General features: G+C 43.6%; 1 long non-coding RNA gene across 5 annotated transcripts in view; it reads right to left on the minus strand.

Annotated features, from left to right (window-relative positions):
- LOC106571291 (uncharacterized) overlaps window positions 1–23127 on the minus strand; it is a 149735-nt gene that overhangs the window by 120517 nt on the left and 6091 nt on the right. For 3 of the 5 annotated variants that reach the window (XR_006759157.1, XR_006759154.1, XR_006759155.1), the window contains 2 exons: window positions 21614–21685; window positions 21449–21524 (listed from right to left, as the gene is read on the minus strand). This is a non-coding gene — a long non-coding RNA (uncharacterized lncRNA). Of the gene's footprint in view, window positions 1–21448; window positions 21525–21613; window positions 21689–23127 lie in introns of all 5 variants that reach the window. The other 2 variants (XR_006759153.1, XR_006759156.1) reach the window with 1 other exon arrangement.

The raw sequence follows: 23127 nt of genomic DNA on the forward strand, positions 1-23127 counted from the left end.
GGACGGAAGCTATACTGTTACACTGGCAATACTAAAGTGCCTATAAGAACATCCAATAGTCAAAGGTATATGAAATACAAATCGTATAGAGAGAAATAGTCCTATAATAACTACAACCTAAAACTTCTTACCTGGGAATATTGAAGACTCATGTTAAAAGGAACCACCAGCTTTCATATGTTCTCATGTTCTGAGCAAGGAACTTAAACGTTAGCTTTCTTACATGGCACATAATGCACTTTTACCTTCTTCTCCAACACTGTTTTTGCACTATTTAAACCAAACATGTTTCATTATTTGAGGCTAAATTGATTTTATTGATGTATTATATTAAGTTAAAATAAGTGTTCATTCAGTATTGTTGTAATTGTCATTATTACAAATAAAGAAAAAATATTTTTAAAAATTACAAAAAAAATAAATACAAATAGGCCGATTAATTGATAGCGGCTTTTTTTGGGCCTCCAATAATCGGTATCGAAAAATCATAATCTGTCGACCTCTACTTTTGAGCATAGCCCTCTTACAGCACACAGTGCATTCAGAAAGTATTCAGACCCCTTGCCTTTTCCACATTTTGGAAAATGGATTAAATCGATTTTTTCCCTCTTATCAATCTACACATAATACCCCATAATAACACAGCAAAAACAGCCATTTAGAAATGTTTGCAAATTTATATAAAAAAAAACTGAAATATCACATTGACATAAGTATTCAAATCCTTTACTCAGTACTTTGTTGAAGCACCTTTCGCAGCGATTTCAGCCTCGAGTCTTCTTGGGTATGACGCTACAAACTTGGCACACCTGTATTTGGGAAGTTTCTCCCCTTCTCTGCAGATCCTCTCAAGCTCTGTCAGGTTGGATGGGGAGCGTCGCAGCAGTTATTTTCTGGTCTATCAGACATGTTTGATCGGGTTCAAGTCCAGGCTCTGTCTGGGCCACACAAGGACATTCCGAGACTTGTCCCGAAGCCACCCCTGCGTTGTCTTGACTGTGTGCTTGGGTCGTTGCCCTGTTGGAAGGTGAACCTTCGCTCTGGAGCAGGTTTTCAGCAAGGATCCCTCTATACTTTGCTCCGTTAATCTTTTCCTCAATCCTGACTAGTCTCCAAGTGCCTGCCGCTGAAAAACATCGCCACAGCATGCTGCCACCACCACGCTTTACCGTAGGGATGGTGCCGGGTTTCCAGACGTGAAGCTTGGCGTTCAGGCCAAAGAGTTCAATCTTGGTTTCATCAAACCAGAGAATCTTGTTTCTCATGGTCAGAGTCCTTTCGATGACTTTTGGCAAAACTCCAAAGTGGGCTGTCATGTGCCTTTTACTGAGGATGGGCTTCCATCTGGCCACTACCATAAAGGCCTGATTGGTGGAGTGCTGCAGAGATGGTTGTCCTTCTAGAAGGTTCTCCCATATCTACAGAGGAACTCTGGACCTCTGCCAGAGTGACCAAGTTCTTGGTCACCTCCCTGACCAAGGCCCTTCTCCCCCGATTGCTCAGTTTGGCCAGGCAGCCAGCTCTAGGAAGATTCTTGGTGGTTCCAAACTTCTTCAATTCAAGAATAATGGAGCCCACTGTGTTCTTGGGGACCTTCAATGAGCAAGAAATGTTTTGGTAATGGAAACAGGATACATCTGAGCACAATTTCTCAGTCTCATAACAAAGGGTGTGAATACTTATTTACATAAGTTTTTTGTTTTAATCAATTTGCAAACATTTCTTAACCTGTTTTTGCTTTGTCATTACACCCCAGTAGTGTGTGTGTGGATTGATGAGGGGAAATTCTTTGGAATAAGGCTGTAACGTAACAAAATGTGGAACAAGTCAAGGGGTCTGAATACTTTCCGAATGCACTGTATAGTGCACTACATTTGACCAGAGCTCTGTGGCTCTGGTCAAAAGTAGTGCACTATGTAGGGAATATTGTGCCATTTGGGACACACACAAGTTGTTTTTGATGGAAACCCATCTTGCCTCTGGAAAACATCAATCTGCTCTAAGAACGGCCTGTCATCAGCCGTTGCTGTAATGAAAATAAGAGGACCCCCTCTCTGTACCGGCTGAGGAAACTGCCCTAAATGAAATAGGTGGGCCTAATTCTTCTGACTTGTATAATTGGGAGCCTCTAGGGCTGTTCCTCAAAAAAGACCCAGAGTGCTAAGGACCCCATCAGTGAAATTGACCGAGAGTTGGTAGCTGAAGAGAGCCAAATAGACAGTCACTTCTTGGAGAGATGCCAGGTCTCCACTTTGACCGCTCACCCTCCTTCACTATTACAGGAAATTAAAGCAGTGATAAGTAACATTTCTCAAACTGACTGCCTTGCTTCATGAAATATTCACCAGCGTAGCGAGAGTGTTTCGGCGTAGACCGCCAGAATACTAATAACTCCATGCCTACGTTTGCCTCCAGGTTAATAATAAGTAGGGCAGTTTGATGTACAAGTACACCCCCTGGACAGGAAGCTAGCCTCCAGGGCAGGACAAGGCATTGAAAAGATTGGCTGCGTCTGTCTGCTCCATTCTAAATGGGTGAGGATGACGTGGGAGACGACCACTCTGTAACCATCAATCGCCACACAACCTGAGTAGCGCTGCCATTCAAGTGCGCAGGGCTAATCGAAGACAATTCAAAGCCAGGGGGGCAGTGTACGGGATCAATGTTAGCTGAATACTAACCGTCCTGACTAATAGGCCTGGAAGATGAACTAGAAATGAAGCCAGGGATCTCAGTGCTGCGCGAAGTCAGATATTGCCATAGAGGCATGTGCTGCTCACCCCAACATGCCTGCCTATTCTCAGTGAGGAATGGAAGCTAAATACCAGGAGCCTAGCTGCCATTAGACATAGAAAACAGCTAAATCCACTGAACGCTTTAGTTCACGTTCAAGACTTCAGGTGAAGCACAACTGTATAGAGCCCCACAGTGGAGGTGTCATAATACCTATAAAACCTAGCGGTCAAACAGGGAAATGTTCTATTCATTTTTCCCTGGCCAACATCCTGTGAAATTGCAGAGCGCGAAAAAAAAAAAATACAGAATTATAAATATTTAACTTTCATAAAATCACAAGTGTAATACATCAAAATAAAACTTAACTTCTTGTTAATCCAGCCTGTGTGTCAGATTTGAAAAAGGCTTTACGGCGAAAGCACACCATGCGATTATCTGAGGACTGCGCCCCGCATACAAAAGCATGAAAAACATATTTCAACCAGGCAGGTGCGCCACGAAAGTCAGAAATAGCGATATAATAAATGCCTTACCTTTGATCTTCTGTTGGCACTCCAAAAAGGTCCCAGATACATCATAAATGGTCCTTTTGTTCGATAATGTCCTTCTTTATATCCATAAAAACTCAGTTTAGCTGGCGCGCTTCAGTCAATAATCCACCCAGCTTCCCTCCATCAAAATGCATACAAAATGAATCCCAAAAGTTACTAATAAACTTTTCCAAACAAGTCAAACAACATTTCTAATCAAACCTCAGGTACCGTAATACGTAAATAAACTACAAAATTTAAGACGGAGAATCGTTCGCTTTACCAAAGAAAATACCAAAGAACGCGCTCTTCAATGCGCTTGGACACACTACAGCCAAAATGGGAGCCACCTAGAAAAACTACAATTTCTGGCAAATCTTTCCAAAAACCTGCATGAAACTCTTTCTAAAGACTGTTGACATCTAGTGGAAGCCCTAGGAACTGCAATCAGGGAGGATTGCGCCTTACAATAAAAGTGACAGCCATTGAAAACAGTGGTAGGCTGAATTTTTTTTCTTTCTGGGATGGTTTGTCCTCGGGGTTTCGCCTGCCATATCAGTTCTGTTATACTAACAGACAATTTTAACAGTTTTAGAAACTTGAGTGTTCTATCCAAATCGACCAATTATATGCATATCCTAGCTTCTGGGCCTGAGTAACAGGCAGTTTACTTTGGGCACACTTTTCATCCGGACGTGAAAATACTGCCCCCTACACAAGAGAGGTTAATGGGTGGGTGGCCAGACGGAAGCCAAAAGTTACCTAAAGGACACTGACCATATGGACAAGATTCTCTGGTCTGATGAAACCGAGATCGAACTCTTTGGCCTGAATGCCAAGCGTCACATCTGGCAGAATCCTGGCACACACACACACAATAAAACATGTTTTAATCAACTGCTTAGAGCGTAAGGGACTGGAAATTCAGAAAGCGTAATAAACTTTGAAGTGATACTCTTCTCTTATGCCTCTTTAGAGCTGAAACACAATTACTCCATATGTCTAGCAAAGAAAGACTTCTGGCAGAACAGCCATTTTACTGGAGAAATAACAGGCTGTGTTCTGCCCTGGTGTCTCTTAACTACGGTTCCAAAGGGTCGGAAACTTGCCGGTAAATTTCCCATGGGAAGTTAAGCCCTGGAATTTGGGCAATTTTTCTTAAATTCATCAAAAAAAAGTTAGCTTATAACAGTGAACCTTTTTTTGTGGGATACACAAGGCAATTCTAGGTCGTGTGGCATATGTTGGTTAAACCATCCCCAATTCAATGGCATTGCAACTATGCATGCACAATGCATTATTCCATCACGTGCAGCTGATTCTCAAGATCTTGCACACTAATGAGATGCTATTGAGCCCACACTACCACATTGTCTGAGCCAAGGACTACATGCTTTCTGGTAAGTTTTGATGACAATACTGGGTGGGTTGAATATATTTTATATGACATGATTTTTTGTTAGCTAGTAAATAGTAGCCTACAGCAAAGTGTTTAAATCATTTCTAACTTGTTAACAATCTCTGCTAGTTAGTTTTCTACCATGTGGGTTTTAGTTTGCTTGAGCCTGCTAACTGAGTGTTAATTCACCTGTTTCCATACGAGTTTAATTTTGAAACATTTCTCACAAAGGAGTTCTTTAATCCAACTGCTTAACTGTACATGAAATTTTATTTTTTTGTTTGTTTAACTCATTTCTACAGGAAAATGCCACGGGCACTATATCTGATGTGTGAAGACATTTCACTGCAGATAATGTAGAAGGAAAAGCTGTGTACATTTGCAAATACTGTGCCAAATCATATATGAAGAATGCAATAAAGTTCCCTCAGCGCTCATAATAAGCAACCTCTGACAAAAGTCCCTCTCATCATGTTCACCTCGAATAGAAGTAATCAGACACCTTATCGATAGCAACAGCTTATGGATGCCTGGAATCAGAAGTTTTTTTGACTCAATGGAGGAACGTAGTCAGAGATGCTGATGAATGTCTTGCTCGAGCTGTGTATACAACTGATTAATCTCTGATGCTCACAGGCAATGTGTATTGGAAGATATTTCTGAATGTTCTTCGCCCAGCATACACCCCTCCAACCAGACATGCTTTATCTACTCATTTGCTGGATGCAGAATTCAACAGAGTTCAAGTGAAGGTTAAGCAACTAATACAGAAAGCAGACTATTGCAATAATCTCTGATGGGTGGTCGAATGTTCGTGGGCAAGGAATAATTAACTACATCATCTCCACCCCTCAACCAGTATTCTACAAGAGCACAGATACAAGGGACAACAGGCACACCGGTCTCAAAATTGCAGATGAGCTGAAGGCAGTAATCAATGACCTTGCACCACAGAAGTTATTTGCACTGGTGACAGACAATGCTGCGAATATGAAGGCTGCTTGGTCTAAAGTGGAGGAATCCTACCCTCACGTCACACCGATTGGCTGTGCTCCTCATGCATTGAACCTGCTCCTCAAGGACATAATTGCACTGAAACAATGGATACACACTACAAGAGAGCCAAGGAAATGATTAGGTATGTGAAGGGTCATCAAGTTATAGCAATCTACTTCACCAAGCAGTGAGAAGAATAAGAGCACCACATTGAAGCTGCCCAGCAACACCCGCTGGAGTGGTATTGTCATCATGTTTGACAGTCTCCTGGAGGGGAAGGAGTCTCTCCAAGAAATGGCCACATCAGTCTGCTGATATGGACAGCCCCATCAAGAGGATCCTCATGGATGATGTATTTTGGGAGAGTGGCAAGCAGCCTGAAACCTATAGCAGTAGCCATTGCACGGATTGAGGGAGACAATGCCATCCCGTTTGATGTTCAGACCTTGCTTGCAGATGTAAGAGAAGAAATCCGTACTGCCCTGCCCACTTCACTGTTGCTACAAGCAGAGGAAACTGCAGTTCTGAAACACATATAAAAAACGAAGACTTCTGCTTGAAGCCCATACACGCCACAGCGTACATGTTAGACCCCAGGTATGCTGGCAAGAGCATCCTGTCTGGTGCAGAGATCAACAAGGCCTATGGTGTCTTCACTACCGTGTCTCGCCACCTTGGCCTGGATGAGGGCAAGGTTCTTGGCAGTCTGACGAAGTACACTTCCAAGCAAGGGCTTTGGGATGGAGATGCAATATGACAGTCGTGCCAACATATCTCATCAGGGACTTTGTGGATCTGAGGCTCTTTCCCCTGTTGCCGCCATCATCCTCCAAATCCCGCCAACATCAGCCGCCTCAGAGCGCAACTGGTCCTTGTTTGGGAAAACACACACACACACACACACACACACCAGGCTGTCCAATACAAGGGATGAAAAATTGGTGGCCATCCGGGCAAACGTGAGGCTTTTTGAGCCTGACAACGAGCCATCCTCAACAAGGTTGGAAAGTGAGAGTGAAGATGAGGCCTCAGAGTCTGATGATCAAGAGGTGGACATTGAGAAGGTCCAGGGAGAAGACATGGAAGCCTGAGATGAAGACAAACAAAGCTTTAGTTTCTAGACTATCATTTTACAGATGTATGTTGAAAACGTTTTTGGGAGATGCGATGGCTCATTGGGGATCACATTCAATAAAGTTTGTTTGTCTCCATATTATATGGTAAACATAGCCAATGCAAAAAACATCTATATTTAAATTGTATTAATATTACATTTGCATATATTTCTGTTAATTCCCATATATTCCGACGGAAAGTTTCCACCTCTGAATATTCCCCAAAATGTGCAAGCCTAACCTTAACAGCACAACGCTCTGAAATATACAAATTCATTAAGACATTTATTGTCATGGATCTTGCCCTGGAGGCAGAACGGGGCGATTTCTGCTAGATGGGCCAGCTGCAAAGTTAAAATTGGCTAAATCGTAAAAACTTGATGAAAACAAAAAACATTTGCCTTTTGGTCTTCATTTAAGGTTAGGCATTAGGGTTAGCTGTGTGGTTAAGGTTAGGTTTAAAGATCCTATGACTTTGTGGCTGTGCCAGCACTGCAGAGCTGCCTCCAGGGCAAGACTCATGACAATAAATGCCAACCTGTATAAGAGTGGGTCTCACACACACACACTGCTACCAGATGGTGGACAGTGCATTCTGCAACGTATTCAGACCCCTTCACTTAACACATTTGTGTTACAGCCTTATTCTAAAATTGATTTAAAAAAAATGTTCATCAATCTTCCCACACATATTCACGCATCCATGCACCTTACATTATGACATTTCCACACCTCATTCCTTTTTCTTTGTTTATAGTTAATAGTTTTGTTTTATAATAAAGAACGTTTTGAATTGGCCTATACCAGTTGTCGATGTCCTCTCATTTTTGCCACAGGCTATGAGCCGGCCTGTGACAGTACATAGACAAAAATAATCACACAGCCATTTTCCAAGCAAGGACATGTCAATAAAACCCAAAACACAGCTAAATGAAGCACTAACCTTTGACAAATCTTCATCAGATGACACACCTAGGACATTATGTTAAACAATACCTGTATGTTTTGTTCGATAAAGTTCATATTTATATCCAAAAAGAGCATTTTACATTGGCGCGTGATGTTCAGAAAATGTATTCCTACCAAAACTTCCGGTGAATGTGCACATCAATTTACTAAAATACTCAAACATTGACAAAATATATAACAATTATTTAAAGAATTATAGACTACTCCTGGAATGCACCGCTGTGTCAGATTTTAAAATAGCTTTACGGAGAAAGCACATTTTTCAATATTCTGAGTACATAGCTCAGCCATCACAGCAAGCTATACAGACACCCGCCAAGTTCGGGGCCACAAACTCAGAATTAGTATTAGAAATATTATCTTACGTTTGCTGATCTTCGTCAGAATGCACTCCCAGGACTGTTACTTCCACGATAAATTTTGTTTTTGTTCGAAATAATCCATATTTATGTCCAAATACCTCCGTTTTGTTCGTGCGTACAGATCACTTATCCAAAGGCATAACGCGCGAGCGCGGAACCAGAGACGAAAAGTCAAAATGTTCCATTACCGTACTTAGAAGCATATCAAACGCTGTTTAACCTGTCTGGGAACGTGGAACGCTTGCGTCCCACCCTAGTCAACAACCAGTGGAATCGCGTCGCGCGAAATACAAATACCTCTATATGCTATAATTTCAATTTCTCAAACATATGACTATTTTACACCATTTTATAGATACACCTCTCCTGAATCGAACCACGTTGTCCGATTTCAAAAAGGCTTTACAGCAAAAGCAAAACAGATGTTAGGAGAGTACCCTGCCAAAAAAAAAAAAAAATCACACTGCCATTTTCAAAGCAACTAGCATGCATCACAAATACCCAAAACACAGCTAAATGCAGCACTAACCTTTGACAATCTTCATCAGATGACACTCCTAGGACATCATGTTACACAATACATGCATTTTTTGCTCGATAAAGTTCATATTTACATACTGCTCAAAAAAATAAAGGGAACACTTAAACAACACAATATAACTCCAAGTCAATCACACTTCCGTGAAATCAAACTGTCCACTTAGGAAGCAACACTGATTGACAATACATTTCACATGCTGTTGTGCAAATGGAATAGACAACAGGTGGAAATTATAGGCAATTAGCAAGACACCCCCAATAAAGGAGTGGTTCTGCAGGTGGTAACCACAGACCACTTCTCAGTTCCTATGCTTCCTGGCTGATGTTTTGGTCACTTTTGAATGCTGGCGGTGCTTTCACTCTAGTGGTAGCATGAGACGGAGTCTACAACCCACACAAGTGGCTCAGGTAGTGCAGCTCATCCAGGATGGCACATCAATGCGAGCTGTGGCAAGAAGGTTTGCTGTGTCTGTCAGCGTAGTGTCCAGAGCATGGAGGCGCTACCAGGAGAGGGCAACAACCCAGCAGCAGGACCGCTACCTCCGCCTTTGTGCAAGGAGGAGCAGGAGAAGCACTGCCAGAGCCCTGCAAAATGACCTCCAGCAGGCCACAAATGTGCATGTGTCTGCTCAAACAGTCAGAAACAGACTACATGAGGGTGGTATGAGGGCCCGACGTCCAGAGGTGGGGCTTGTGCTTACAGCCCAACACCGTGCAGGACGTTTGGCATTTGCCAGAGAACACCAAGATTGGCAAATTCACCACTGGCGCCCTGTGCTCTTCACAGATGAAAGCAGGTTCACACTGAGCACATGTGACAGACGTGACGGAGTCTGGAGACGCCGTGGAGAACGTTCTGCTGCCTGCAACATCCTCCAGCATGACCGGTTTGGCAGTGGGTCAGTCATGGTGTGGGGTGGCATTTCTTTGGGGGGCCGCAAAGCCCTCCATGTGCTCGCCAGAGGTAGCCTGACTGCCATTAGGCACCGAGATGAGATCCTCAGACCCCTTGTGAGACCATATGCTGGTGCGGTTGGCCCTGGGTTCCTCCTAATGCAAGACAATGCTAGACCTCATGTGGCTGGAGTGTGTCAGCAGCTCCTGCAAGAGGAAGGCATTGATGCTATGGACTGGCCCGCCCGTTCCCCAGACCTGAATCCAATTGAGCACATCTGGGACATCATGTCTCGCTCCATCCACCAACGCCACGTTGCACCACAGACTGTCCAGGAGTTGGCGGATGCTTTAGTCCAGGTCTGGGAGGAGATCCCTCAGGAGACCATCCACCACCTCATCAGGAGCATGCCCAGGCGTTGTAGGGAGGTCATACAGGCACGTGGAGGCCACACACACTACTGAGCCTCATTTTTACTTGTTTTAAGGACATTACATCAAAGTTGGATCAGCCTGTAGAGTGGTTTTCCACTTTAATTTTGTGTGTGACTCCAAATCCAGACCTCCATGGGTTGATAAATTGGATTTCCATTGATTATTTGTGTGATTTTGTCGTCAGCACATTCAACTATGTAAAGAAAAAAGTATTTAATAAGATTTTCATTCATTCAGATCTAGGATGTGTTATTTTAGTGTTCCCTTTATTTTTTTGAGCAGTGTATATAAAAACAGCATTTTATATCGGCGCGTGACGTTCAGGAAATATTTTCCCTCAAATGCTTCCGGTGAATCAGCGCTACAATTTACAAAATTACTATTCGAAAACATTGTTAAAATGTAATATTGTCATTCAAAGAATTATAGATCGTGAATGCAACCGCATTGCCAGATTTAAAAATAACTGGGAAATCACACTTTGCAATAAACGACGTGGTATGCTCAGAAAAATAGGCTAGGCGATACATGTTAGCGCCATCTTGGAACCATCTAAAATCAAATATACTATTGTAAATATTCCCTTACCGTTGATTATCTTCATCAGAAGGCACTTCCAGGAATCCCAGGTCAACAACAAATGTAGTTTTGTTCGAAAAAGTTCATTTATGTCCCAATAGTTCCTTCTTGTTAGCACGTTCCGAAGGCTACTCATAATGTACGCACGCGGGACTTGTCGTCACGAATGTGCAAAAAATATATATTTACGTTCGTTCAAACATGTCAAACGTTGTATAACATAAATCTTTAGGGCCTTTTTCAACCAGAGCTTCAATAATATTCAAGGCGGACGATTGCATTGTCTTACTAAACGTTTATTAACAAAAGGGTTCCCATGGGCGCCCGCATCATAGTAGTAATGGCCCTCCCCCTGTGACCAACTTCCCAAGCCTCTCTTTGGGTCAGTTTCTACCATAGAAGACTCAAACCACTTTGTAAAGACTGTTGACATCTAGTGGAAGCCTTAGGAAGTGCTAAATGATTAATAAGTCCATGTGTGTTTCAATGGCAAAGCTTGAAAGTGATTCCACACATCAGATTTCCACTTCCTGTTAGGATTTGTCTCAGGGTTTTGACTGCCATATGAGTTCTGTTATACTCACAGACACCATTCAAACAGTTTTAGAAACTTGAGTGTTTTCTATCCAAATCTACTAATTATATGCATATTCTAGGTTCTGGGCAGGAGTAATAACCAGATTAAATCGGGTACGTTTTTTATCCGGCTGTGAAAATACTGCCCCCCATCCTAAACAGGTTAAACACTGTTTCCCATGCTTGTTCAATGAACCATAAACAATTACCGTAATTTCTGGACTATAAGCCGCAACTTTTTTCCCAGGCTTTGAACCTCGCGGCTTAAACAATGACGCGGCTAATATATGCATTTTTCCCGCTTTCAAAATTTTTTTCTAAAAAAAAAACACATTGTGACATGCTCAGTTTTTTGGAGGCATGAAGCTTTCATTAGACCAATGAAATTGCCGAACGGGTTAAGGTCAAACAACTTTTTTGTTTACTGTTTAGATTAAATTGAGCGCTCTCAAACTTCCCATCATTCTGATTACTGTAGTCATTTTGTCACCCTCATCATGGCAAAGACACAGAAATGCATATGATGCAGCTTTCAAGTTGAAGGCAATTGATCTGGCTGTTGGAAAAGGAAATAGAGCTGCTGCACGGGAGCTTGGTCTTAATGAGTCGATGACAAGCCATGTTTCGTTAAAGCCTATTTATTTTTTGTTACAAGCCGTGTTTCGTTAAAGCCTGTGTAAAATGAATTTGTTCAATGTACCGGTAGGCACCTGCGGCTTATAGACTAGTGTGGCTTATTTATGTTCAAAATAATATATTTTTTTTAATTCAGGCTTATATTCAGGTGCGCTCAATAGTCCGGAAATTACGGTAATGAACATGCACCTGTGGAACGGTCGTTGAGACACTAACAGCTTAATTGCACTAACAGGCAATTAAGGTCACAGTTATGAAAACTTAGGACACTAAAGAGGCCTTTCTACTGACTCTGAAAAACACCAAAAGAAAGATGCCCAGGGTCCCTGCTCATCTGCGTGAACGTGCCTCAGGCATGCTGCATGGAGGCATGAGGACTGCAGATGTGGCCATGGAAATAAATTGCAATATCCATAATGTGAGATGCCTAAGACAGCACCACAGGGAGACAGGACAGACAGCTGATCGTCCTCGCAGTGGCAGACCACGTGTAACAACACCTGCACAGGATCGGTACATCCGAAAATCACACCTGCGGGACAGGTACAGGATGGCAACAACTGCCCGAGTTACACCAGGAACCCACAATCTCCATCAGTGCTCAGACTGTCCGCAATAGGCTGAGAAAGGCTGGACTGAGGGCTTGCAAGCCTGTTGTAAAGCAGGTCCTTACCTGACATCACCGGCAATAACGTTGCCTATGGGCACAAACCCACCGTCGCTGGACCAGACAGGACTGGCAAAAAGTGCTCTTCACTGACGATTCGCGGTTTTGTCTCACCAGGGGTGATGGTCGGATTCGCGTTTATCGTCAAAGGAATGAGCGTTACACCAAGGCCTGTTCACCTCCAAATCGATCCCGCTCCAGAGGGTCCGTCATGGGCTGGGGCAGGGTGTCACAGCATCATGGAACTGAGCTTGTTGTCATTGCAGGCAATCTCAACGCTGTGCGTTACAGGGAAGACAACCTCCTCTCTCATGTGGTACCCTACCTGCTGGCTCATCCTGACATGACCCTCCAGCATGACAATGCCATCAGCCATACTGCTCGTTCTGTGCGTGATTTCCTGCAAGACAGGAATGTCCGTGTTCTGCCATGGCCAGCGAAGAGCCCAGATCTCAATCCCATTGAGCATGTCTGGGACCTGTTGGATCGGAGGGTGAGGGCTAGGGCCATTCCAAGAAACTTGCAGGTGCCTTGGTGGAAGAGTGGGGTAACATCTCACAGCAAAAACCGGCAAATCTGGTGCAGTCCATGAGGAGATGCACTGCAGTACTTAATGCAGCTGGTGGCCACACCAGATACTGACTTACTTTTGACCCTGCCCCCTTTGTTCAAGGACACATTCAATTTCTGTTCGTCACGTCTGTGGAACTTGTTCAGTTTATACCTCAGTTGGTAAATCTGATGTTTATACAAATATTTACACATGTTAAGTTTGCTGAAAATAAATGCAGTTGACAGCGAGAGGACGTTTCTGTTGAGTTTGTTATGACGACATTTTGTGACGTTTTTGTTCGCTTGACAACGGTGAGTTGTTTTTCCCCCCCCCGTCTGTTCAGGAACACCAATTTTTTCCTAGAGGCAAGCCGAAGTCTACGCCCCTTCATCGGTGATTGGTCAACAATAGGGATTCTTCAATCAAGTCATTTTAATGCACATTTCTTCATTGAGAATTACTGCACCAAACATCTTAGATGTAATAAAGATCTCCGCAAAAACAAAAATTAATGACGGATTTCTTGAGTTATCTTAGATTAATTCAGACTATTTTGAGGAAGTGTATACTGAATACGGCGTATTGTTTTTCAAGTGAAGGTCTTTTAAGGGAGTGTGCGAGCCGCCAGCCGAACTGAAGCATGCTGATGCCTTTAGTATGAATCTAACCGTGAGGAGGAAGTGCGCTGCTAGAGTGACAGGGGCTGTGTGTGTGGGAAGCAGCTACAAAAGAGCGAGACGACAAACAGATTATACTAAAAACAGATGTTACACACAGCTGAGGGGCGGTTCAAAATATTGCATGCTTCTGTGATATGGATATTGCAATTCTGATGTGAATTTGATTAATTGTGCAGACACAGAATCTTTCCTTGGCTCCAGCCCATTTCCCCAGTCTTTTCACAGACAGTCTCACCACTTTTTAACTCAGAGGGTCCCCAACTGAGACGACTACCGACCAATCACGTTGGGGGGGGGGCAGGCACGTCCACAATGACAGAAGAGTTCCTTGAGGTGGTCGCCTTTGCAGATCCCAAGTGCGAACGCAGCCACCGCCGCCTCAATACTTACATCAAGATGAAGGAAACACAGAATCAGTCAGGCCCTCTGGCCTAACAGGAGATCCCTCTAGAGACAGGAGTTAATTGATATCCATCAGTGGACTACACCGTCTCAGCTCATCAATCATCTTTGACCAATGGACAACCCTGTCAAAAATCATTCAACAACTGTTTCTGATCACGTCGCTGCTTAGTTATTGTATGTTCGCTGACTGATTCTGTGGCTGACAGTGTGAGAAAGGAAAGATGAACCACATGTGATAGTCATCCCTGTAGCTCAGTTGGTAGAGCATGGTGTTTGCAATGCCAGGGTTGTGGGTTCGATTCCCACGGGGGGCCAGCACAGGAAAAAAAAAATGTATGAAATGAAATGTATGCATTCACTACTGTAAGTCGCTCTGGATAAGAGCGTCTGCTAATTGACTAAAATGTAAATGTCATCCAAAACCAGAAGTGATGCACATCTCAGACTGTCTGAGTGCTGTGGGATTATTAAACCAGAGGAAATGGGGGGTGGAGGGGAATTGAGGAGGTCCATCCTCATCCTGTCTATACCTCCAACTCTAAACCCAAGGGAATTCACAGATTCTGCTAAACATTTCTAGATGCAATCTCTCTCTGCCCAAACACACATTCATCCCCTGCCTTTCTGCTCCGGTGCAGTAAATTATTCAGCACCTCTGGAGTTGGCTCTCCACCACAAGCTCCGTCTTTCCCTAAGCGTGACTTCATTGATAGACAGCATCCCTCCTTTATGACATCACACATATAGAACAGAGCCCTTTATGCAGATTACATTTTATGTTGAAGACATTCTTCATTCCCTACATCTTTAAAAATGTACACTGCTCAAAAAAATAAAGGGAACACTTAAGCACAATGTAACTCCAAGTCAATCACACTTCTGTGAAATCAAACTGTCCACTTAGGAAGCAACACTGATGACAAATTTCACATGCTGTTGTGCAAATGGAATAGACAACAGGTGGAAATTATAGGCAATAAGCAAGACACCCCCAATAAAGGAGTGGTTCTGCAGGTGGGGACCACAGACCACTTCTCGGTTCCTATGCTTCCTGGCTGATGTTTTGGTCACTTTTGAATGCTGGCGGTGCTTTCACTCTAGTGGTAGCATGAGACGGAGTCTACAACCCACACAAGTGGCTCAGGTAGTGCAGCTCATCCAGGATGGCACATCAATGCGAGCTGTGGCAAGAAGCTTTGCTGTGTCTGTCAGCGTAGTGTTCAGAGCATGGAGGCGCTACCAGGAGACAGGCCAGTACATCAGGAGACGTGGAGGAGGCCGTAGGAGGGCAACAACCCAGCAGCAGGACCGCTACCTCCGCCTTTGTGCAAGGAGGAGCAGGAGAAGCACTGCCAGAGCCCTGCAAATTGACCTCCAGCAGGCCACAAATGTGCATGTGTCTGCTCAAACAGTCAGAAACAGACTCCATGAGGGTGGTATGAGGGCCCGACGTCCACAGGTGGGGGTTGTGCTTACAGCCCAACACCGTGCAGGACGTTTGGGATTTTCCAGAGAACACCAAGATTGGCAAATTCGCCACTGGCGCCCTGTGCTCTTCACAGATGAAAGCAGGTTCACACTCAGCACGTGACAGTCTGGAGACGCCGTGGAGAACGTTCTGCTGCCTGCAACATCCTCCAGCATGACCGGTTTGGCGGTGGGTCAGTCATGGTGTGGGGTGGCATTTCTTTGGGGGGCCGCACAGCCCTCCCTGTGCTCGCCAGTGGTAGCCTGACTGCCATTAGGTACCGAGATGAGATCCTCAGACCCCTTGTGAGACCATATGATGGTGCGGTTGGCCCTGGGTTCCTCCTAATGCAAGACAATGCTAGACCTCATGTGGCTGGAGTGTTCCTGCAAGAGGAAGGCATTGATGCTATGGACTGGCTCGCCCGTTCCCCAGACCTGAATCCAATTGAGCACATCTGGGACATCATGTCTCGCTCCATCCACCAACGCCACGTTGCACCACAGACTGTCCAGGAGTTGGCGGATGCTTTAGTCCAGGTCTGGGAGGAGATCCCTCAGGAGACCATCCGCCACCTCATCAGGAGCATGCCCAAGCGTTGTAGGGAGGTCATACAGGCACGTGGAGGCCACACACACTACTGAGCCTCATTTTGACTTGTTTTAAGGACATTACATCAAAGTTGGATCAGCCTGTAGTGTGGTTTTCCACTTTAATTTTGAGTGTGACTCCAAACCCAGTCCTCCTTGGGTTGATAAATTGGATTTCCATTGATTATTTTTGTGTGATTTTGTTGTCAGCACATTCAACTATGTAAAGAAAAAAGTATTTGAGATGATTTCTTTCATTCAGATCTAGGATGTGTTGTTTAAGTGTTCCCTTTATTTCTTTGAGCAGTGTATATTCAATCTCAGGTTACAAAATGTATTGGTCAAAATCAGCACCAACTCAGCTGAATGAGGAATACTCTGTCCCGACATCCCAATAGTAATCCCAATCTCAAATACCTAGGTATTGACAACATATCACCACCACTACCAATTTCAATAGTGTTTATAAACAAATAGTTTGAACCCCAATATCCCAGTGGCCTGGAGCCCCCTGAAAGAGAATTTAGCAAAGCCATACAGGCTTCAAGATCTGGCATATTCAAACATTTCTATCAAAAAAAGCCAAACTCACCTCTGGCCCCATCATCAGGCAAACAATACAGTATGGCGTTCAATGGGGAACCATTGCAAATACATCAATCATCATCTCCTCTTGGGTGGCCAACCAATATAGTTTCTAGCTTGGAGTGAGAAGGGAAATCATACTCTGACATTGTGGACAGTTGTAGCTTACATGCATTCCAAGACTTGAAAAAGCTATACAATCTGCCTGGTTCTTCATTTTTCTTTTATGTGCAGCTTTGTTCTGCTGTACGTGCTTATGGAACCCTGAGGTTCAAATCTAGAATCTCATCCTATTCACAAAATAATGACAGCAAGGGTAAGTAAGGGCATAGTCTCCAAATTCTATCTATTCTTACTCAAACCAATATTACCAATCTACTCAAAATGTAACAAAGATATATACACACACAAAAAAGTATGTTGGCACCCCTTCAAATTAGTGGATTTGGCTATTTCAGCCACACCTGTTGCTGAAAGGTGGATAAAATAGAGCACAGTCATGCAATCTCCATAGACAAACATTGGCAGTAGAATGGCCTTAAGAGCTCAGTGACTTAAAGTGGCACTGTCATAGGATGCCAACTTTCCAACAAGTCAGGTCGTCAAATTTTTGCCCTGCTAGAGCTGTAAGTGCTGACCTCACTACCCTCTGGAGAGCCTTACGGTTGTGGACGGAGCAGTTGCCGTACCAGGAATTGATACAGCCCGACAGGATGCTCTCGATTGTGCATCTGTAAAAAAGTTCTAGAGTGTTTTCGGTGACAAGCCAAATTTCTTCAGCCTCCTGGAGGTTGAAGAGGCGCTGTTGCGCCTCCTTCACCACGCTGTCTGTGTGGGTGGACCATTTCAGTTTGTGATGTGTATGCCGAGGAACTGAACTTTTCACCTTCACTACTGTCCCGTCGATGTAGATTAGGGGGGTGTTCCCTCTGCTGTTTCCTGAAGTCCACGATCATCTCCTTTGTTTTGTTGACGTTGAGTGCGAGGTTACTTTCCTGACACCACACTCCGAGGGCCCTCACCTCCTCCCTGTAGGCTGTCTCATCGTTGTTGGTAATCAAGCCTACCACTGTAGTGTTGTCTGCAAACTTGATGATTGAGTTGGAGGCGTTGTGTCCTACCCTCACCACCTGGGGGCGGCCCGCCAGAAAGTCCAGGACCCAGGGTCTCAAGTTAATGACGAGTTGAGGGTACTATGGTGTTAAATGCTGAGCTGTAATCGATGAACAGCATTCTTACATAGGTATTCCTCTTGTCCAGATGGGTTAGGGCAGTGTGATTGCGATTGTGTCGTCTGTGGACCTATTGGGGCAGTAAGCAAATTGGAGTAGGTCTAGGGTGTCAGGTAGGGTGGAGGTGATATGATCCTTGACTAGTCTCTCAAAGCACTTCATGATGACGGAAGTGAGTGCTACGGGGCGATAGTCCTTTAGCTCAGTTACCTTAGCTTTCTTGGGAACAGGAACAATGGTGGCCCTCTTGAAGCATGTGGGAACAGCAGACTGGGATAGAGATTGATTGAATATCCATAAACACACCAGCCAGCTGGTCTGCGCATGCTCTGAGGATGCGGCTAGGGATGCCGTCTGGGCAGGCAGCCTTGCGAGGGTTAACACGTTTAAATGTTTTACTCAAGTTGGCCGCGGTGAAGGAGAGTCCGCAGGTTTCGGTAGCGGGCCGTGTCAGTGGCACTATTGTCCTCAAAGCAAGCAAAGAAGTTGTTTAATTTGTCTGGGAGCAAGACGGTGTCCACGACAGGGCTGGTTTTCTTTTTGTAATCCGTGATTGACTGCAGACCCTGCCACATACGTCTCGTGTCTGAGCCGTTGAATTGCGTCTCTACTTTGTGTCTCTACTGACGCTTAGCTTGTTTGATTGCCTTGCAGAGGGAATAGCTACACTGTTTGTATTCGGTCAGGTTTCCAGTCATTTTGCCCTGATTAAAAGCAGTGGTTCGCGCTTTCAGTTTTGCGCAAATGCTGCCATCAATCCACGGTTTCTGGTTGGGGAAGGTTTTAATATTCACCGTGGGTACAACATCACCGATGCACTTGCTAATAAACTCGCTCACCGAATCAGCGTATACATCCATGTTGTTGTCTGAGGCTATCCGGAACATATCCCAGTCCACGTGATTGAAGCAATCTTGAAGCGTGGAATCCGATTGGTCGGACCAGCGTTGAACAGACCTGAGCACGCCGTTTCCTGTTTTAGTTTCTGTCTACAGGCTGGGAGCAACAAAATGGAGTCGTGGTCAGATTTGCCGAAAGGAGGGCAAGGGAGGGCTTTATATGCGTTGCGGAAGTTAGAGTAGTAATGATCCAGAATGCTGCCAGCCCGCGTCGCACATTCGATATGCTGATAAAATGTAGGGAGCCTTGTTTTCAGATCAAGAAACCCAAATCACTGGCTACAATTTGGCCCACATGACTTAACATAAATCCATGTGTATAATGTATATTGGTTTGCTATTTTCTGTTCTGACCTAAAATAATAACTTCAAAATCACAATAAAATAACCCAGAGGCCATAATTGCAGTTGTCAATGAAGTAACTGGTTTTGTATTGGGGCTTATTACGTGGTTTGGGCAGGCAGAGATAGTTGAAATAGAACCCAATCCAATAAACTACAAGGCTAAAGGAGTCCGCATGCTTCCCAGCCTAAACAGTTTGTGCATAAACCGAAGTCTACGCCCCTTCGTAGTAGGGACCCTTCAATGAAGTCTTTGTAGTCATTCAACGAGAGACTCGTTTTCATGCAAAAAAATGTTCATTGAAAAACACTAAACCAAACATCTTAGATGTAAAAATGCGAGAATAATATCTCCTTTGAACATTTTTTAAAATGACAGATTTCTTGAGTTTTCTTATGTTAATATGGAGTATTGTGAAGAAGTTTATACTGGCTATGGCATCACAAGATGGACAAACAGTACTATTCCCTTTTTTTCTCGTTATGCAAGCAAAGTCTTTTAAGGGACTTTCGTTCGAGTCGGATAGCCGAGTTCAGCTAGGCGCCAGCTGAAATATGCTGACATCTTAACCTCTTACATCTAGACGTTCCGCTAGCGGAACACCTGCTCCAATATCCAATGATAGGCGTGGCGCGAATTACAAATTCCTCAAAAATACAAAAACTTCAATTTTTCAAACATATGACTATTTCACAGCATTTTAAAAGACAAGACTCTCGTTAATCTAACCACACTGTCCGATTTCAAAAAGGCTTTACAACGAAAGCAAAACATTAGATTATGTCAGCAGAGTACCAAGCCAGAAATAATCAGACACCCATTTTTCAAGCCAGCATATAATGTCACCAAAACCCAGAAGACAGCTAAATGCAGCACTCACCTTTGATGATCTTCATCAGATGACAACCCTAGGACATTATGTTATACAATACATGCATGTTTTGTTCAATCAAGTTCATATTTATATCAAAAACCAGCTTTTTACATTAGCATGTGACGTTCAGAACTAGCATACCCCCCGCAAACTTCCGGGGAATTTGCTAACAATTTACTAAATTACTCACGATAAACGTTCACAAAAAGCATAACAATTATTTTAAGAATTATAGATACAGAACTCCTCTATGCACTCGATGTGTCCGATTTTAAAATAGCTTTTTGGTGAAAGCACATTTTGCAATATTCTAAGTACATAGCCCAGCCATCACGGGCTAGCTATTTAGACACCCGGCAAGTTTAGCACTCACCAATATCAGATTTACTATTATAAAAGTTTGATTACCTTTTGTTGTCTTTGTCAGAATGCACTCCCAGGACTGCTACTTCAATAACAAATGTTGGTTTGGTCCAAAATAATCCATCGTTATATCCGAATAGCGGCGTTTCGTTCGTGCGTCCCAGACACTACCCCGAAATGGTAAATCAGGGTCGCTCGCATGGCGCAATTCGTGACAAAAAAAATCTAAATATTCCATTACCGTACTTCGAAGCATGTCAACCGCTGTTTAAAATCCATTTTTATGCCATTTTTTCTCGTAAAAAAGCGATAATATTCCGACCGGGAATGTCCATTTAGCTAAACAGAGGAAAGAAAACAAAGCTTTCGGTCGACGCGGGCACGAGCCTAAGTCTCACAGTACTGTAACCAGCCACTACCCAAACGCGCTACTTTTTTTCAGCCAGAGCCTGCAAAGCCACGATTCAGCATTTTGCCGCCTTCTGAGAGCCTATGGCAGCCGTAGGAAGTGTCACGGGACAGCTAAGATCCTCATTCTTCAATAAACAGAGACAAGAAGAACGACACCTTGTCAGACAGGCCACTTCCTGCATGAAATCTTCAGGTTTTTGCCTGCCATATGAGTTCTGTTATACTCACAGACACCATTCAAACAGTTTTAGAAACTTTAGGGTGTTTTCGATCCAAAGCCAATAATTATATGCATATTCTAGTTACTGGGCAGGAGTAGTAACCAGATTAAATCGGGTACGTTTTTTATCCAGCCGTGAAAAATACTGCCCCCTAGCCATAACAGGTTAAGTCTGCTTCCACTGCAACATGGCTACACCCCTTTAGGGGGCAAGAGAAGTATATCCTGAACACAGAGGAGTGACACAAAACAAACCACTCTTGGAATTGTGTTGGTTGTGTGGTCAATATAGGAATCCATTAAGTGATTTGGCTGGCTGGCGGACGGCCAGACAGACAGTAACAAACAAAGTTCCCTGTGGTGCTGCTTGATTGGGATGGCTAGGCCTTACCTCCAATCCATCTTCTCCACCAGGTATGCACAGATCAGAATGCCTGTCCGATTGAAGCCGTGCGTGCAGTGGACACCTGTGGGAGAACAAAGAGAGACACTGCTTAAGTCAATCAAGCAAAGTGCCCATCTGTTCCTACTACTACAATAGTGTGTATGTGCGTACTTGCAATTGTGCTTCTACAGCTGGATCGCTTGCTGTTTTAGGCTGAGTTTCTGTACAAGCACTTTGTGATATCTGCTGATGTAAAAAGGGCTTTATAAATACATTTGACATTCAATGAAACACAAATGAGACAGTTCAATAACCCTGTCATTTTCCAACCATCCCTCTCTTGCAAAATCAATAGTCCTATCTGTGAAGAGAGGAGGTGGTGGTAGCCTGGCTACACATAACGCCCACTGAATCCTCCTGAGAGAGCCCATATGCCGGGTGTTCACTACACGACTTTCAAAATCTTAACCTCGCTGAGCCTCTCACATTAAACGACTGTCTTTCCTGTAGTTTGTCTTGCCAACGTAGTGGTGCCACACTAAACGATCTGGCACAGACAAGGTGTCACAAACTACACCATTCTTCACTTGGTCATGAGGAATCTCCATTCCACCACGCTGTCTCGCAAAAACAATGTGATTAGATTGTTAACCTCTCTGGGCTAGGCGGGACGAATTCGTCCCACCTACGTAACAGCCACTTGCAGCCTGTGGCGCGATTTTCAAAACCTTAAAAATCCTATTACTTCAATTTCTCAAACATATGACTATTTTACAGCTATTTAAAGACAAGACTCTCGTTAATCTAACCACACTGTCCGATTTCAAAAAGGCTTTACAACGAAAGCAAAACATTAGATTATGTCAGCAGAGTACCAAGCCAGAAATAATCAGACACCCATTTTTCAAGCCAGCATATAATGTCACCAAAACCCAGAAGACAGCTAAATGCAGCACTCACCTTTGATGATCTTCATCAGATGACAACCCTAGGACATTATGTTATACAATACATGCATGTTTTGTTCAATCAAGTTCATATTTATATCAAAAACCAGCTTTTTACATTAGCATGTGACGTTCAGAACTAGCATACCCCCGCAAACTTCCGGGAATTCGCTAACATTTTACTAAATTACTCATGATAAACGTTCACAAAAAGCATAACAATTATTTTAAGAATTATAGATACAGACCTCCTCTATGCACTCGATATGTCCGATTTTAAAATAGCTTTTTGGTGAAAGCACATTTTGCAATATTCTAAGTACATAGCCCAGGCATCACGGGCTCGCTATTTAGACACCCGGCAAGTTTAGCACTCACCAATATCAGATTTACTAATATAAAAGTTTGATTACCTTTTGTTGTCTTCGTCAGAATGCACACCCAGGACTGCTACTTCAATAACAAATGTTGGTTTGGTCCAAAATAATCCATCGTTATATCCGAATAGCGGCGTTTTGTTCGTGCGTTCCAGACACTATCCGAAATAGTAAAGAAGTGTCGCGCGCATGGCGCAATTCGTGACAATAAAATTCTAAATATTCCATTACCGTACTTCGAAGCATGTCAACCGCTGTTTAAAACCAATTTTTATGCCATTTATCTCGTAGAAAAGCGATAATATTCCGACCGGGAATCTGCAATAAACTAAACAGCCGAATTAAAATACTCCACGGGGGC

Source organism: Salmo salar, chromosome ssa15, assembly GCF_905237065.1.
Source record: "Salmo salar chromosome ssa15, Ssal_v3.1, whole genome shotgun sequence".
NCBI classification, from domain to species: Eukaryota; Metazoa; Chordata; class Actinopteri; order Salmoniformes; family Salmonidae; genus Salmo; species Salmo salar.